Genomic DNA, 7,391 nt, shown 5'->3' with positions numbered 1-7,391 from the left:
ACCTTCATCCAGAGTAACTTACATTTTAAACAACTGAGCGGTAAGGGCCTTGATCAGGGGCTCGGCAGACATGAGAATAGAACTCACAACCTTCTGATTGGTAGTCCAGCACTTTAACCACTAAGCTACCACATCCACCTAACAGTACACATAGACAATAATGTGAACAAAGGTAAGGTTATAAATACAGATTAATACACAAAACAAGTATAAAAATGCTTATTCCATATGTATATATCACTCCAGTAAGTGACTTACATTTATCCCGGTTTTGATGCATTTATGTTGACATTTTGATCGATACTGTTCTAATGATTAGACACCATGATTATATTTTATAACACAGAAAAGGACGAGGTCCCACCGAGATTTGAACTCGGATCGCTGGATTCAAAGTCCAGAGTGCTAACCATTACACCATGGGACCGCCTATGCGACAGCCAGGAATTCCGACTAATAAACCACTAAGTTTCCGTTTCTAACTAAATTTTCGTGTGTTTTTATATTTAAAAATACTCCTGTGATATTTTATTTCACATATATATTAATTTCCGCTGTATTACATTAAAAATACCTGCCCTACATCGGCAATGAAATCTACCAACACGTAGTGCACTACTGAGTCAACTACATAGAGGTTTAGGATTAGCACTAAACAAAGTGGCAACGCGGACAGTTAGCAAGTGTGTATCATCAGAAACTGCATGGATTTTAACTTTTAAATCGTTTAGTTGTAGATGTTTTTTTTTTTTCAGGAAAGACGCCGTATCCAAACATATCATCATAATCTAAAAGAAAGCAACATTATTGTTGTTATCAAAGTTATAACCCAGTCTCTGTGGCTAATTAGCATAGCGTACGTTACGCTAACTACTTTGCGTAGTGCTCCGCCTAAACCACTATCTTCTGGAGTTCTAGTGCACTAGACGTAGTCTGAGTTCAATCAAGGTATAGTGCAGGATTATAGGGTGTGCGGAAATATTTAGGATTCGGCCCTAGTCTTGTCTATGGCGCACCCTACAGACAGAAAACAGGGTATTAACTGGAGGGGACAAAGAGGATTGAGTATTGCAGTCAACGTGGCAGATTTAAGCAACAGTTTAATGAGGGAAATAAACACAAAACAAATGACATTTTATTAGAATCAGAATCCGAACTACATTTATTGGCCAAGTGTGTTTACACACACAAGGAATTTGGTTCCAGCTCTTTGTGGCTCTCAAAGTACAGACATAAATAACACTATACTATACAAGATAATACAGACTATTCAAGACAATGCAGACATTATACAAGACAAGACAATACAGACATAAATAACACTATACTATATAATACAAGACAATGCAGACATAAATAACACTATACTATACAATACAAGACAATTGAGACATAAATAACACTATACTATACAATACAAGACAATTGAGACATAAATAACACTATACTATACAATACAAGACAATGCAGACATAAATAACACTATACTATATAATACAAGACAATGCAGACATAAATAACACTATACTATACAATACAAGACAATTGAGACATAAATAACACTATACTATACAATACAAGACAATTGAGACATAAATAACACTATACTATATAATACAAGACAATGCAGACATAAATAACACTATACTATATAATACAAGACAATGCAGACATAAATAACACTATACTATACAAGATAATACAGACTATTCAAGACAATGCAGACATTATACAAGACAAGACAATACAGACATAAATAACACTATACTATATAATACAAGACAATGCAGACATAAATAACACTATACTATACAATACAAGACAATTGAGACATAAATAACACTATACTATACAATACAAGACAATGCAGACATAAATAACACTATACTATATAATACAAGACAATTGAGACATAAATAACACTATACTATACAATACAAGACAATTGAGACATAAATAACACTATACTATACAAGACAAGACAATACAGACTATACAAGACAAGACAATACAGACTATACAAGACAATGCAGATGTGAAATAATCAGTTATGTACATAAAGTGTGAGAAGTGCATGGTAGTGCAAATAACAATATTGTGTAATATTATGCTTTAGTGCAATGTGTTATTAGCATGTTGCTGCAAGCAGAAATGATTATTAAAATAAGACAGGGTATAAAACAAAGAATAAACATCTAATGCAGTGTGATAACAAATTAATCAAGGAAAAAGCAGCAACAACAACAGCCTAAAACGTCTAATAATGTGGAGGTGTAACAGCCAACTGTTTTTTTGGGGGGGAAAGTAGTTAATGATTTGCATTTTATTATTATTATTATTATTTTGCATAATTTGCATAGTCATTAAACCGTCACGATCATTAGCATTATCGCTGTACAGTAGAATGGAAAATAAAAGAAGAGATACTGTATTCACTCATAATTTTAAAACACACAATATTTCTGATCTCAGGACAAACATGTACCACCTATACCAGTGAATATGCTCTTATTCTAAGCAGTATGACTCACAAGGTATGTAGATTTTTCCATAGACGTACGTCATAAATATTCACCTTCTGTTGCCACTAGATGGAGCTGTGATGTAGTACAATATCAACACCAAGAACTACCTCCAGGACCTGGAGTGTGACTTCAAGATTATGAAGCTTGTGTCTAGAAAAGTGTACAAAGGGTAATCAGAGACACTATTTCGAGTAGGAGAAGTATTTACAGCTCTTATAAAATGTCCTGAGATGGCATGTTGATGAGTAGATTAACGGGCATCAAATATGATTCATAAATAAACAGCATTAACAGATTAAAATAACCCCTTTAGAATATGAGCCAGGTGACTTTAAGGCTTTATAAAGATAACATGATACGTCTTTTGCTGGTAATTAATGTTGTGGAAGCTATCAGTTAAGCTCATAATGTACAGTAATGTCATATTTGCATGTGTTTGCAATTCACCTCGCAGCCAGCAGAGGTCTTCAAAACACGTAAAAAATAGCATCCATTTTACGCGTACACGTGCTTTCAAAATGTACAGTATTTGTTTTGATATCGTTTTCCGTTTGTGTTTTGTTGGGCATTTTTACGTTTCTAAACTCGGCCACTATTTATTATTTTTTCTAATTCTTTGCCTTCATCTACGGTAAGTGCTTTATTTTGGCCCTGGTTTGGATTGATTCAGCATGTGTGAGGCTGGAATAAGACCAAGATGAAACACCAAGTACATCACATGTACTTCACACATGCATGAACGATCATAGGGCAATTTCAACTCCTTAATCAACCACCAGGCATGTTTTGTAGGAGGTGGTTGTAAAGTTGAGTAGAAACCCAAAAGAACGAGAGGAGAACGTGTTAAAGTGTGAATATGTGCAGAAGGAATGTTACTGCACCACTGCACCACCATGATACCATTTTGTAATAATTTTCATATTTATTCTATTTTTGTTCATCTGTATTGATGTTTTGTTGATGTAGTGTTTCCATTGTGATTGCAATTCCCTTCCCAGGCAGCAGAGACCTCAACAAACAACAAAAAAAAGCAGCTCCTTTAGTTACCACTTGCCCCTGAAAGTACACTATCAAACCCAGATGCTCAATGAACCCATTCTTTTTAAGGATTCATTTCAGCCAGACCTTTTCACTGGCATTTAATTCATCCAGGGACATTTATCTAGTATTAATATCTCCAGCATGGCCTTCCCAAAGACCATACTCACACAACAACCTGCTGGCTTGTACATATATTTATGGAAGAAAATAAAAAAGGTTGGCAGATGGCACTGTAAAAAATTACTGCTAGTCATGTTTGTTTGAATCCAAAGCACTTCTTTCTACACTTAAAACACACAAGTCTTTGGTCTAAAAATCACCCCCATCAGAAGGCTATGGGCAAACAAATAAATTACCCTGGCTGGCAGTTTGGTACAGTGTGCCGACTGTCTGCCCAGAATCCCAGCACTGTCCAAGTGAACGCAGAGCAAACAGAAAAGCTTTGCCAGTTCCAGTGTGGCTTCAGTTCTGGCGAGTTCGTAATTTCCAACATATTCCAGCCACATGCACCAGGGTGTCCAGTTTAGATTAGCAATTTTCCACTCCTTCATTGGGGTCACTTCACATGCCACCCAAGTATTACCTTTGCGTCTTTAGAAGCATAACTGAACACATTTTTATTATAAACAATGCTACATTTACAGAATATGGCACTCGTCTGCAAAATATTCTTTTAATAGTTCACACCAGATATTTACAATTTTTGCAATCAACTATGATGGCCTTTATCTACTGTAGCTAACGCTATACATATCCCACAAAACAAATATGAGTCTTTATTCACTTGTTAGTTCATTGTTCCAAACATCAACCACTTCAATGACTAAATGCCTGTGTTCCATAATATTTGTTGGTTGTTGCTCTTATTTAATTGTCTGATTTCTAGTTTACATTTCCATATATGTATGGATGAAAAAAAAAGAAGAATGAATTTACATCAGTGACATTTATTGAAGAAATACGGTTTGTGGTTTGTGATGCGCATCATTGAATCATTAACAGTCATGTTATTTATGTTTGTAGTAAAATGAATGAATGTTGCTAGCTGGTGCTAAAGAACAAGAATAAAAAAAAGCCACATAGTAAATATGCAGGAAGAAACAGAAGCCAATATCAGTCAACAATATCGGACTAAACCATGATAAATGTGGGCGGTACAACATGCTGCCACCTCACAGCTAATTTCTCGTAACCAGTTATTTATTAATAGTACAAATACCACTCACTGCAGAAGCACATTTCCAGGAGAAACCAGATTTGGACCAGCTTCTTCTATCAGAACCAAGTCTATCCAAAAGATTATGGGCGGAGTCTAGTGCCTCCTACCAGGACAGAGTTGATCCACAAGACCAGGGGGCGGAGCAAGTCCTGATCCAGCTCCTCCCCCCAGGACAGAGTTGATCCGCAAGACCAGGGGGCGGAGTCAGTCCTGATCTAGCTCCTCCCCCCAGGACAGAGTTGATCCACAAGACCAGGGGGTGGAGTCAGACCTGATCCAGCTCCTCCTACCAGTATGCTTCAGTCTAGAGAAGTGTGTAGTTCTTTGTTCTAGAAAGTCTCATGGATTAGGCTAAGGACTAAGAAGAAATTGAACCAGGTCCAGCTCCACCCTCTGAAAATTTGGTGCTGCCAAATATCAGCCTGAAATATTTTCCCTTCCATTAATGCCTCACCCAATCCATTTCCCAGCTGAAGTGAAAAGAGAAACACTACAGCTTGATCTCCAGAGACTTCAAATGTATGTCTTTTACTCGAGCTCCTATTTACATTTTTTTTTCTTTTTTCTTTTTTTACCAACATAAGGCATGCGATATAAAATTGCATATGAAAGTGTGAATTTAGAGTTGCAGTGTGTACTTTTAGCTCTGTATACACTTTAGCCATCTTATGACCTTATAATTGTTCCGTCCCATACATAAGCCCCGCCCCCAAGCTAAACTGCTCTGCAATGCATCTTTTCCCTTAAAGGCAGCTCATGAGGAATTTATTTGTTGTTGTTGTTTGGGTTCATGTCAGGGGGAACAATTTGTTTATTCCCATTACAAGCAGCAGAGGGCGCAAAAAAGTCACAAACAACTTCTTTAAAGAGACGAGAGAGAAAGATAGAGAGAGAGAGAGAGAGAGAGAGAGAGAGAGAGAGAGAGAGAGAGAGAGAGAGAGAGAGAGAGAGTCATTTATCTTATTTTATTTGAGAATAACAACCAAACTAAACCGAAATTTTCAGTTATTATTCAAGACATAAAGAAATGACATGGAGTGTAAGATCATGACAGAGATGATAGAGATAAAGAGAACACACACACACACACACACACACACACACACACACACACACACACACACACCAATTCTGGACATACATAAATAGCGTGACCCGGTCAAACAATGACTCTACAGGATGAGAGACAGTGAGAAAGTGCCATAGACAGAACGTCCATCACCAAACCCTGTGAATTAAAAATAACCAGAACCCACATTGCATCATTGGTCTCACATTCCACAGAGCTTTAAAGAAAAGCGGCTGATAGAAGACGAGGGCCGGGTGTGGTCCATCTTGTAATTCAGTGTAGTCTCTTCATGTGATGTTTTCTAGGGCAGTGTCCTCCGAGCTGAGAAATGGTGTAATTTTCTAAGTATAGTTCTGGCAGAGACGACCGAGTCTCCAGGCTGCCAGCTTGAACTTGGACAACGTTCCTTGATGAGAAGTTATTATAAGGACAATAAAATTCCTCACCTCGTGTGATCTTGTTTATTATAATGCTGTACTGATGTGTGCACATGAGACACAGGAACATCTTGCTGTCCTGTTTACATTAAAGTGGATTGCTGGTTCTTTTTATACAGATGGCTAACAGCTAGCTAACAAGCTAGCTAATTTAACTACAGTATACATTTCTGCTAAGCTAGCTAGTAAGCTAATGCGCAAAACTTATCAATGCAGTATATAAGTATGTAAAATATGCAAATTACGAGTTTTAGGTATGAGATCAATTAGTAATTAGTTATTGCACAACATGCTATTAGGAAACATTAGAAGCTAGGCTGCAAAAGCTAGCTAGCTAGTTGAAATTAAACAAACGTGGAGTTGTTTTATTTTGGGAAATTAGTCCGCTGTTAAATCATGCGGTAATACTGTAATAAAAAAAAATCATATACTAGATAATTTAATAGATAGCTGGCTATTTGACATAGTTGAGGAATGTGTTGGTTTTTTTTTTTAAGTTGAATAATAATTTAGATTCTATCTTTTAATTAAAAAAAATAGTACTTGTAGATAACGTATTCCAAATACATAGAGTAGCGTTTAGATAACATTTCATAACCCAGTGCTAAAACACTTAAATATTGTAATCTGAGCTGATTTTTTTTTATCCAAATTAAAAAAATCTGCATGAATTCTTAAGCAAATTCATAAGTATGACATAATAAGTATGAACCTAGAAAGCTAAGTTAGAGGTTAACGAATGTGATTAGAAAACATGATGCCATTTAGACTTTTTATTTATTATTGAAGAATACCTTGAACATCTTGATTTTTTTTTAAAATCCATTTATGCTTACGTTTTGTGCTCTAGAACTTCTCTTTCACTTTCCCTGGAAGTTAAAACACGGCCTGTCATGTTAGCCTTAAGCCAAGAAAGTGAGGAATCGAAGAGATACGGAAAACTAGAAAATAGTGTATGCGATACTGACATTAAACAATGAAGTAAAATATTTTTCTTCACATTGTGTAGCTTAGCAGGGAACCGGGGTCAGAGGGTCAGCGGTATTATAGCACCCCTGCAGCCGTCCAGAGTTTGAGGGTCCAGCAGCGGTGGCTTGGCA

General features: G+C 36.5%; 1 non-coding gene across 1 annotated transcript; it reads right to left on the bottom strand.

The window, feature by feature from the left end:
- Positions 1-355: 355 nt before the first annotated feature.
- trnaq-uug lies at positions 356-427 on the bottom strand. The gene has a single exon. It is a non-coding gene; the product is annotated as a tRNA-Gln (tRNA).
- Positions 428-7,391: the final 6,964 nt, after the last annotated feature.

Source organism: Tachysurus fulvidraco, chromosome 23 (genome assembly GCF_022655615.1).
Source record: "Tachysurus fulvidraco isolate hzauxx_2018 chromosome 23, HZAU_PFXX_2.0, whole genome shotgun sequence".
NCBI lineage: Eukaryota > Metazoa > Chordata > Actinopteri > Siluriformes > Bagridae > Tachysurus > Tachysurus fulvidraco.
Note: the sequence above shows the minus strand (reverse complement) of the source record. Positions and strands in the feature narration are given on the sequence as shown.